At 39.1% G+C, this 11,662-nt stretch overlaps 1 pseudogene; it reads right to left on the bottom strand.

The window, feature by feature from the left end:
* Positions 1 to 7,276: 7,276 nt before the first annotated feature.
* LOC148934243 (uncharacterized) lies at positions 7,277 to 10,766 on the bottom strand (annotated as a pseudogene).
* Between the last annotated feature and the right edge of the window lie 896 nt (positions 10,767 to 11,662).

Raw genomic sequence — 11,662 nt, 5'->3', positions numbered from 1 at the left:
TGCTTAAGGACTGACAATGGTTTAAAATTTGTGTCCAAAGAATTTGATTCATACTGTCAGGGTAAGGGAATAAAAAGGCACAGAACTGTTCCCCTAAACCCTCAACAGAATGGAGTTGCAGAAAGGGATAAGAGAACTATTACGGAGAGAGTAAGATGCATGTTGTTCACTTCAGGCATGGAAAAGAGGTTTTGGGCAGAAGCTGTGGCACTGCAGCGAATTTGATCAATAAGTGTCCATCCTCCAGTATTGATGGGGACACTCCAGATCTGAGGTGGTATGGCAGCAATGGAGACTATTCTCATCTGAGGATTTTTTGGTGCAAGGCCTATGCATATTTAAAGCAAACCAAGTTGGATGCAAGGGCCTTGAGGTGTGTGATGCTGGGATATCAGTCAGGAGTAAAAGGTTATAGGCTCTGGTGTGTAGAGCCTGGGAATCAAAAAGTCATTGTTAGCAGGGATGTGATATTTACAGAGACTGATATTCCTTTTAAGAATGTAGAGAAGCCTTGTGATGATTCTCAGTTTGGTTCTGGTTTTGAGGTGGAGGCTAAGGGAGCATCTGACAGTGCTTCATCCCTGACAGTGCTTCATCCGATACATCGGATGAAGATCAATCTGAAAGTGAGACTAAACTACCTGATTTGAGGGATTATTAGCTAGCTCGAGACGGAACCAGAAGGCAGAATGTAAGGCAGTCATCTGAGACGCTTTATTTTGCTTTATGTGTGGCTAAGGAGATAGAATTTTCAGAGCCTGGGTCATACAAGGAAGCAATGAACTGCAAAGAAAGGGACAAGTGGCTGAAAGCAATGATAGATGAAATCGATTCCCTCATAAAAAATGGCACTTGGGTTCTAGTGGACAAAGTGGATGAGAAGATAAGGTTTAAATCAGGTTAGTAGCTCGGGGATTTACACAAGTGTTCTCACCTGTAGTTAAACACCATTCTATAAGGATTTTGTTGGCTGTGGTTGCAAAGATGGACTGGGAGCTTGAACAGAATGGAAGATTCTAAGACAACAGGAACACCCATGGCTGTACACTTCAGATTATCTGTGGAGCAGGCACCAAAGGATGAAGAAGAAAGGCTGGAGATGCAGTCAATTCCATATGCAAAAATTGTGGGGAGTGTGATGTATGCAATGATTAGAACCAGGCTAGGTGTGGCACAAGCTATCAGTACTACCAGCAGATTTTTGAGCAACCAAGACAGAGAACACTGGTTGGCTCTAAGATGGACACTCAGATACCTTAAGGGAGTTGGAAACTTAGGGATTCTATTCAAGCCTGGTGCAGATACTAAAAGTGATGCTTTAATAGGATTCTGTGACAGTGACTTTGCAAGGAGTATTGATACTAGAAAGTCTCAATCCGACTACATATTCACCATGTATGGTGCTGCAGTGTGCTGGAAATCGGGCCTACAAATTGTGGTGGCTCTATCTACAACCGAGGCTGAGTATATTGCCCTTACATCGGCTGTGAGGGAAAGCTTTTGGCTTAAGGAGATTGCTACTGATTTTAGGGTGGAGCAGCAAACAATACCCATAGGCTGTGACAACAATGGGGCTTTGAGTTTGGCGGAGCACCAAGTGTTTCATGAGCGTAGCAAGCACATTGATGTGCGGCTACAGCTTGTTAGAGATGAAATTGAGAAAGGAAGGGTGAAGCTCTTCCAGGTAGACACTACAGAGAACCCTGCAGATATGCTCACAAACCCGCTAGCTAAGGAGAAGTTTGAACTTTGTCTGAAACTGGTTGGCTTGTGCAAATACTGATAATTCCATCTAACCAAAGAAGGTGGAGATTTGTAGAGATTAATTGCTTAGCTGCAATTAAGTAGTTGATGATTGTGAGCCGTCCGATGGCATAGCTGATTTGAGATCAAATCCTAGCCATAGGATCATTTTGTTTTGTTGTTTAGTTAGTTTCAGCATAAGAAAGGGGATTAAGGCTTTAGAGCAATTCAATTATAATTTTGCCCAATTTGAATCAGTACACAAAAATTCCTCCCAGAAACCTCTCGCGATCTCATTCTTCTTCCCTTCCATTTCTTTGTCATCTTCGATCAACAATCTGATTTGGGGGCTCGTTGATTATTCCCTGAACAGCCGCCGCTATCCGATCAGCCCTAGTTAATTGGGCTCCCACTGGATTGGACTGTCTTCTCCATCTCACGCAGGCGTCGGAGATGCTGGAGTTCAACCCTTTGCCGCACCCGGCCTGCCGGAACAAAACTGCCCAGCACCGTCGCGGTGCTACTCCATGCTCCCAAAGGGATTCATACCATGCATTACCCAAATTGACATATGGATACAAAAAGAGATCCACAATTAATTCAACCAAGTAATCATTACAAGGACATAGTGATCACGTGTTAAGCAAATTAGTTTCCACTTATGGAGATCAGAAGTCAAAGAAGGTTTCATTGTATGCATGGAATTGTCGAACTATTGCAGCAAGCAATTCTCCTCCTCACGTTCTTGTGTCCTTCGCCGTTCGTTGTTTTGGAAACAAATTAAACAACTAACATACATCGAAACACATAGCAAATCACATAACATGAAATTAATCCACATAATCAAAGCCAAAAATTGGTTCTGATACCAATTGGGGTTTGGTGCCCCTTGCACAACGGAAGTCATGCATAAACAAATTAATCATGTACACAGATCTATTTGACCAATTATGAGAACAATTTATCACATGTTAAACCATTAATTGCATGCTAGAACGCAGATAAATCATGCTTATGAAATAAAACCTAATTCATGATATTCTACGCTTTAGGATTACCGAACAGATTCTCCAAAGAATCGTCGATAGCTTGCGCCTTCTCCATGTGATGATCTTCATACTCTACCACGAACCTTTGGGTGGGCAAAGCTTGTTAGAATCGAAAAGGGCTTGATTAGAAAGAAGAGAGAATATCAGTATTCAAAATCTGCACCTTTTGATAAATCATAGTGCATAATCAATATCGTATGCTCAATGTTATATAAAAAATGATTAAGAAATAACAGTCACCGAGACCTCGTCTTTCACGATATAGCAAAGACTTATCTCAACTGTTAGATCCTTCAGTACTATACCACACTAGTGTCGTTTATTTTCTAAGGTAAGGAAACATGCGGACTGACACTGTATCCTTTCACGATAGCTAGCCAAAGTCTATCTAGGTTGTGAAATTCTATTTCTCTTCTACAAAGGACCGACTGCGTCACCTTCTGTGAACATCGTTCACGACCAGTCTACTATGTAGAAAAATTAGTCTTATTTGCTTCTTATACATTTAAATGTTTGCAAAACATCTTAAATTGCATAAGCAAACACCAATGCGATAAAATTACTTCTTCTCGCCTTGGGTTAAAAGTGGATTGTAGAGTTTTATTGTATACAAGAAATTCTATCCGTGCAACATGCTCGAAATATGCTTTTCAGTATACCAGTCCTAACAGATCCCACCCTGACCTGGTCTGGAGGGGTATAGATCTCATTTTCACTAACTGGTCAGTTTAGTTATAGGTCCTGTTTTTGTTAGCAAGCTCAAGTTTTCCAGTTTAGATATAGGTTCCATTTCATTTCACGCCTAGTTTTAATCTTAACCCCATAAAGCGTGGTAGCAAACCAACCCTTCCAACCCTTACTCCACTATACTAGCCAGTAGTAGTGGGTTGAGGTTTTTTTGTTGATAAGAGCGTTTAGGCACAGACCCAACGACATGATTAGGTCTAGGTATCCTCCTGGCCAGGAAACACAAGGGTTGCCGCCAAATACATTCGTCTGTCACAGCTTATATCGGACGCTACGCGGTCGATGGCTGCGGGGAGTTTATGACTGATAAGGCCAATTTCATGCATAAGGTTATGGGGGTAAATTCAGTGATTTCCAGGGTCTAACACATGTTTTAAGTTCAGGTATGTAGAGAATCCGCCAGGACTAGGAAATGAAGAGCAATATCTACCAAGCGGAGGAATCAAACAAAAATGTGAGTGAAAGAGAAACATTCTACATGACCAAGGAGAGCCAGGATGAGCGTGGAGCAGGAGTAAAGATGGCAGAGAGGATTTCTAGGAACGGAAAAATGGAGAATTCAAGAGAAAGAAGACTCTAGAAGACCAAAGCTTCGCCTATAAATAGCGAAGCACTCAACAGAATGAAGAATCGCCTCAACGTACACACTTCAATACAATGGGGTAAATTAGGGTTTTCATCAGGTTTTGTCGTAGCATCGTGGTGTAACACCGTCCTCACGGAGGGCGAAGATACAAATGCTATTTTAATTTCTGTTTTTGGGGTTTTTAAGCCGAGACTCCATCTTGAGAAGCTCGGCGTCTTTTGATTATGTGTTGAATATCTGAATATTGTTGCTATGGAAGTTTATGTTTCGTTTTGGTTTACTTCGATGTTGGTTGATGCTATTTACTGATTTTGAATGTTTTTCGCATTTGATTTGTTGAATCGGAGTTGATTTGTGGTTGAATGTTTGAATCAAAGTTGATGGAGATGGGTTTGATCGTTGTTGAGTTCGGATTGCTTGGATCCAGAGTGGATTAAACGTTTGATGTATGGATCTGAACAGGTTGGTGAATTTCTGCATGGTTATGGATATTTTATTGCTGTTCTGTTTGTTTACTTGACCTAGTAGTGTACATCTGCTTATTTTCTGGTTAATCATAATTTACTGTGTTTTATACATGTTTGTGCTTATTTCCTTGAAAGAGATGAAGATTGTAGTTAGTTAGAGTCAGAAGTTTCGTCACTTACTCGTTGCAGCTTTTCAGCCGTACCTTTCTGTTTTGGGAACATGGTCCCCATTGCATGTTTTTCGTTCTGTCTAATTGTTTTAGGAAGCCCGTTTGCCAGGTCTAGTAAGTGTAGTTGCTGAGTTCTAATTTCTGCTTGATCTCTGATGTACGATGAATGCGACTCACATCCTTTCCTTCTTTGTGGGATCGATCCTTTGCTTACCTATACTAGCCATTAGTGTAGCGGGTTGAGGTTTTTGAGAGTTGTCTGAGAGTGGGTCCAACGACCAGAGTCTGTCCGGTTTATGATCTCCTATACCCTATGATATCATGTGTATTGTGCTCTCAGCCTGACCATAAAAGACCTTCGTGGAAAGCCAAGAAAGGCCCAAGACGGCTCCTGTGGCTGCCACGATGAGTATCATATGATAGAAGCAGTGGAAGATTACTAGGTCTACAACATAGTTCATGGTTATTTTTATTTGTAAATTCAAATAATCCAATGATATATATGGGTCGGAATTGTTCAATTTATATATTTTATAATTTTTAGATTTTACAATAAAGTAAAAATTAAGGAATATTTAATAATTAAGAAAAAAATCGAAACACTACACACACACACACAAACTGCACACACAATGCACAGACAACGACACGCACATTGCACACGCACACACTCACGCATGCGCACATGTACACTGCTTGCATATTCGCTCATAGGTCAGAGACTAATACAAATGTGAATTTTGAGACCTCATATTCCGTATATGTTTGTCAACTTATTCTTATCCGATTGAATTTTATTTAAATTGAGACAATAGCTCGAATGATTGTGACTTACTTTTTTGGTTTCGGAATAAACTTTCATTATTTGAAGTAAATTACTTGCAGATGGGAGGCAATAGCGTCGCACTTAACAAATAGAACATACAACAACATCAAGAACTACTAGAATATGCATATACAAAAGAATTTAAGGAAGATCCAAGGCCATTTTCGCCGCCTTTCTCCGGCTGACCGCCGCACATTGGCCGGCTGTCACTACGTTGGATTCCAGAGACTCTGTCCTTTCGGCGGCGGACCGCCGCATGACTCCCAGCGGTCGCCGGGCGAGACTCAATTCCAAGCGTGAGTTTCCGAGGCGGGCCACTGCATAACTCTGACCGCCGGGCGCTGGCGGTTGCCGCACAACTTTGCGGCGGTCGCCGGTTGCCATCCGGACTCCAGATTTCCAAACTTTGCGTTTTGACGCCGTTTTTCGATCCAAATATGCACATTTCTTACAAAACATGTCAAAATACCAAAATAGATAAAATATGCAAATAATCAACATGTAAAGTGACTTTGAGGACTTTGATCCATGTAACCTATTTCATTAGTTGTTCATTTTATTGAACATGAAATGCCATTCGAAACACTTTATTTTTCCGAAAAGTATCTTTAGTCTGTTTTTAATTCGCTCACCTACTTCTTTAGTTTTTTTTTGCAACTAAAAGGTTAAGTTTCAATAACGGCTCGAGTTCCATTTATTTTCACGAAATGAGAGAACGTTACATTTCTAGTTCCACATTACTATATCAAAAACAAAATACTGGTGCGGGTATTACAACTTCAAATTCTCCAAAGTATAGTTCCCTGACCGTGTTAGGTGTTAATGCCCATGTAAAACCAGTAATGTTAGGAATGAGATGGAATGAACTAGTGATCACCCTAGCTATCTTGCTGAATACGATGATCTTCCTATAAAAGCACGAAAGATGAATGAAAATACGGAATCAACTGTGAAATAGAAGATAGAAATGAAGAATATTTACCCGGTATAGGGGTTCCTTTGAAGTGGAATCCTGCCATTAACCATAACATGAGGTTCTTCATTGACTCTCTTATCCATATCATCACCCCTGACATCGCTCCTGTCATCACCCCTGCCATCGCTCCTATCATCGCCCCTATCATCGCCCCTATCATTAGAAGATATCTCATATTGTGCCTGCATTTGATGAGATCCAGTGCGAGATGGCGTGTGCGTTTGACGCGATCCAATGCGAGAAGAACTGACAGAAGCTTGTCCACCATCTTGATCTATAGCACGTCGCACTCGTCGATTCATATCTAAAATATGTAATGAAAAGTTAGTACAATTCAAGTATATTGCACCATATCATATCTTGTTCAAAGAACCAGTTTATAACATGTCCATTTTTTATAATATGAACTCATACTTCTATAAACATAAGTAACTGAATTTCTTATATGCATCTACTTAATTTTCTAACATAACTTGTGCATAGTATTTTGTGAGTTCTACTATCCATCTGAACCACATCTTTAGTACTACTATGTTTCAAGAAAAATGACTAAGAGTTATGAAACCATGAAACCAGAAAAACATATTTGTTGATTCCTAATAACACTGCAAGTCATCAAATGTGTGAAAGGCTATAAAACCAGACTACATTAACAAATTCAATTAGTATTGGAACAACAGAAACTGAGAGTCAGTGATTGTTTTGTACCTTATCATGTGCCATCATCATCATCATCATCATCATCATCATCATTTTCGATGTATTCATCATCCGAAATTATAACATTTTCATCAGAAGGGTATCCATCACCATCATCAATGTCTATTGTTCCACCATTTGGATGAAGTACTGCAATGTTATCACCTATTATTGGGTCACAATCCATCAATGCCATGCGCAATTCATCCTCTTGAAATGGTGGCTGTTCTATCATTCTTGTAGATGATAAAGGGTTCGGAATTTCAACTTTAGATCTAGCTTTAACCTTACACACTTCCCACCAATCCTTCCTTGATTGGTTCATGCTAGGATACGAACAGTAATACACTTGATTAGCTTGATTTGCTAAGACAAATGGCTCAAACTTTGATAACCTACGCTTGTGGTTTATAGAAACCAGTCCAAAGTCCTTATGAATTGATGTACCAGATGGTCATGGATCAAACCATTCACATTTAAATAATGTGATGCTCTTAACTGGCAAACCAGGATATTCTAACACACAAACCTCTAATAATCGTCCATAAAAGTTCATCTCTTCAGTGCCATATATCTCCCCTTTAATACACACTCCACTATTCATCGTGGCTCGGCGTGACCCACGTGATATAGTGTGAAACCTATATCCATTAACAACATACCCATGATATGTTTTGACCTTTAATAAAGGTCCTTTTGCTAAATCTTGGATATATTTGTCCACATTAGATGAGAATTGACTCATTCCAAACTGTTTGAACCAATCAGCAAATTGTACGTCAACCATATCTCCTAAATCACGATGCGATAGTCTTGGATTTGCTGATAGCAATTCATCTTCAAACAACCTTTCAAAAATAAAGGATATAAGGTATATGTATACAAATATGTATTGAAAAACAAACAATTAATTAATAGTTTACTACTTACTTCAGATAAGTGGATGTAATTTCGGGACAGTTGAGTAGAATGTATGTATGTGCAGCTTTGTACTCTGTAGTGTCCAAATATCTCATTGACATCTTTCCAATTGGATATCCCGTTTGTTTGAAAATAGAGAGAATATTTGGATCCACAGCAGCTTCAATACCACTTTCTCCACCACAGTTACGAGGCTCGTTCCTTATCTTTGTACTCACATGATCCTCAAAATAGTAGGAAGCAAATGTAGACACTTGTTCTCGCAAATAAGAATTGCTTATGGATCCTTCAACTCGGGCTTTATTCTTGACATTATTTTTCAACCTCCTAAGATATCTTTCGAATGGATACATCCATCGAAATTGAACAGGACCAGCAAGGCGAGCTTCATCAGCCAAATGAACGGGTAGATGCTCCATTGAGTCAAAGAAACTAGGCGGAAAGATACGTTCAAGATTACATAAGATCATCGGAATACTATCATTGAGCCTGCACATATCATCTGTTCTAACTGCTCGTGATGTCAAGTTCTTGAAAAAGATACACAAATCTGTAATCGCCTTCCAAACATGTTGTGGAAGAAGCTCACGAAATGCAACAGGTAGTATTCGTTGCATGAAAATATGGTAATCGTGACTTTTCATTCCAAACATCTTGAGTTTACTCGAGTCCACACATCTACCCAAATTAGACACGTACCCATCTGGAAACTTTAGATTTTTCACCCATTCACATAAGACCTTCTTTTCACGATTGTCGAGGGTATATGAAGCTTTTGGAAAGTTTCCAGTTGTCTCATTGTGCTTTAATTCAGGCCTTGCACAATACTGATTCATTTCTTCACTCGATTTGGTTGTATCTTTAGTCTTTCCTTGTACATTAAGCACTGTGTTGAATATATTATCAAACACATTCTTTTCAATATGCATTACATCCAAATTATGACGAATCAACAAGTGCTTCCAATAGGGAAGATCCCAAAATATGCTTCTTTTCTTCAAACCAGAACCGACACGACTAGACAAAATTTTATTCATGCCATTATAGTCCTCCATCACTCTCACTAGACCCAATGCTTCTATATCATTCAAAATTTCTTCTCCAGACTTTGCTTCAGGTGGGTCATTTAAAATCATCATATTTTTTCGAAATGCCCTTTTATTTTTTCTATATGGATGATTCGCATGTAAGAATCTCCGATGGTTGTCAAACCATGATTGCTTGCCACTCTTCTCTAATGTAAATGCTTCAGTATTTTCCATGCAGTGAGGACAAGCTAATCTTCCAGCAGTACTCCATCCAGACAACATGGAATATGCTGGAAAATCACTTATGGTCCACATCAATATTGCTCGCATCTGGAAATTTTGCTTCAGTGATATGTCATAGGTAGACACACCCACTTCCCACAGTTGATTCAATTCATCTATCAGTGGTTGAAGAAACACATCTATCTTCTCTTTAGGATTACATGGACCAAGAATTAACACCGTGAGAAACATAAATTGTTCCTTCATACACAACCAAGGAGGAAGATTGTAGGGTGTTAAAATAACCGGCCACGAAGAGTATTGCTGCCCTGATTGCCCAAACGGTTGAAAACCATCCGTTGAAAGGCCAAGTCGTACATTACGACACTCTGAAGCAAAATCAGGAAAAACATTGTTTATGTGCTTCCAAGCTGGAGAGTCTGCAGGATGTCGCATCACTCCATCATCTGGTGAAGAAGCATGCCAACGCATTTCGTGTGCGGTAGTTTTTGATGCATACAATCTCTGTAGTCGAGGGATCAGAGGAAAATAGTACATCTTTGCAGCTGACACTTGTTTGTTCTTGTGGGATTGTACATGTTCTTTAAAGCGCGAACTCCCACAGTATCTGCAGCTCTGTAATTCACTATCATCCCGCCAAAAAATCATGCAGCTATTTGGACAGCAATCAATCTTTTCAATAGGTAATCCCATGCCACGCAACAACTTTTTCGTGCTATAGAAGTTATTTGGTAATAAGTTCTCATCGGGCAAACCCTCTTTTATCAATTCAGTTAGCCGATCATAGCACCTCTCTGGCCAGTGATACTCTGCCTTAAGACTCATTAGTCGAACCACAAATGACAATTGTGAATGCCTCTTGCAACCAGGCCATAACTCACTATCTGCAGCATTCAACATATCATAAAGTTGCTTGGCTTTGTCATTCGGTGGCTCTTCTTCTATGTCCTCTTCATCAAATTGGGAATAAGCGTCTAATACCATTGTGTGGTATGTAGTAGAAGCCCCGATATCAAAATTCATATCTGTGGTGGCAGCCGATTCCGATTCCACTAAGCTTTCGCCTTGAAACCTCCATATGTGGTAATTTTTAACAAAACCAAACCTAGAAATGTGATATTGAACTTCATCTGTATCTCTGTAGCACTTGTTTTCACATTTTTTACATGGACACCTTATTTTATCTATGTCCATGTATGCAGGTTTACTACTTGCAAACTTGATGAAACTGTCCAGCCCCTCCACAAATTCTGGATTGTAATTGCCACTAGGAAGAAAACGGCTATACATCCACTCCCGATTTCCACTCATTGTTGTAATCCTAGTTAAACAGGTTTACATTCACTTAACTTAACTTAGCGCATAAGTTCACTTGCACAATTTCTCACACTTCAAGTCAAGCTTCAAAACATATATACATGTCTAAAGCATGATAAAATCAACAAATGGCATACGATAGCACAAAATCAACATATATATACATGTCTAAAGCATGATAAAATCAACAAATGGCATACAATAGCACAAAATCAACATATCCAGTCACTTCTTCACAACATCGGGTCGATGGAGCCGGCAAAGCTCCACCCCAAGCCTAGCCACCAATTTCTAACACCCTAGGCATGCTCCTAAATAATGAATACAATCATGGCAGACATGTTCCAAGATAACTAAAATAAAAATAAAAGAGATTTACCTTTAGAGCTTATATCTTCACTTTAACTTTAATCTCTAAATCTCCTAAATTTGCTCCTCAAATAAAATCTCAAACACAAATCAGATTTTTTAGTTCCTACGACTCCTGCAAAGTTAATACACACAATAAACTTTCAAACGGAAGTATACTTTGATATCCCCAAATCACCACAGTTAAACTTTCAAACGACACAATACAAGAAATGCAATCTGGAAAACTAGTTACTCATTATGATTATTAAGATGCAATAAACATAAATATTTCAATCAGGAGATGAATGTATTCAATATCAACTTTTGATGCTAGCAACTAATTTTTACTATCCTTATATAGCCATATCTTCTATGTTTCATCTATAACTAGCATTTTCTTTCTGAATAGTAACAAACTTTTAAAAATAAACTGCATCATTTGCACCAATATTTCAACAGCTTCATTATTTTACTTCAGTAGGTGCCATAAACATAAATTCTTTGGTATGTTGCGCATAATGAGCAAAAGTCACAACATT

This window comes from Salvia hispanica, chromosome 1, assembly GCF_029641045.1.
Source record: "Salvia hispanica isolate PSC_SH4W2 chromosome 1, Shi_PSC_v1, whole genome shotgun sequence".
Classification (NCBI taxonomy): Eukaryota; Viridiplantae; Streptophyta; class Magnoliopsida; order Lamiales; family Lamiaceae; genus Salvia; species Salvia hispanica.
The sequence above is the reverse complement of the archived record's forward strand: the minus strand, read 5'-3'. Positions and strand labels throughout refer to the sequence as shown.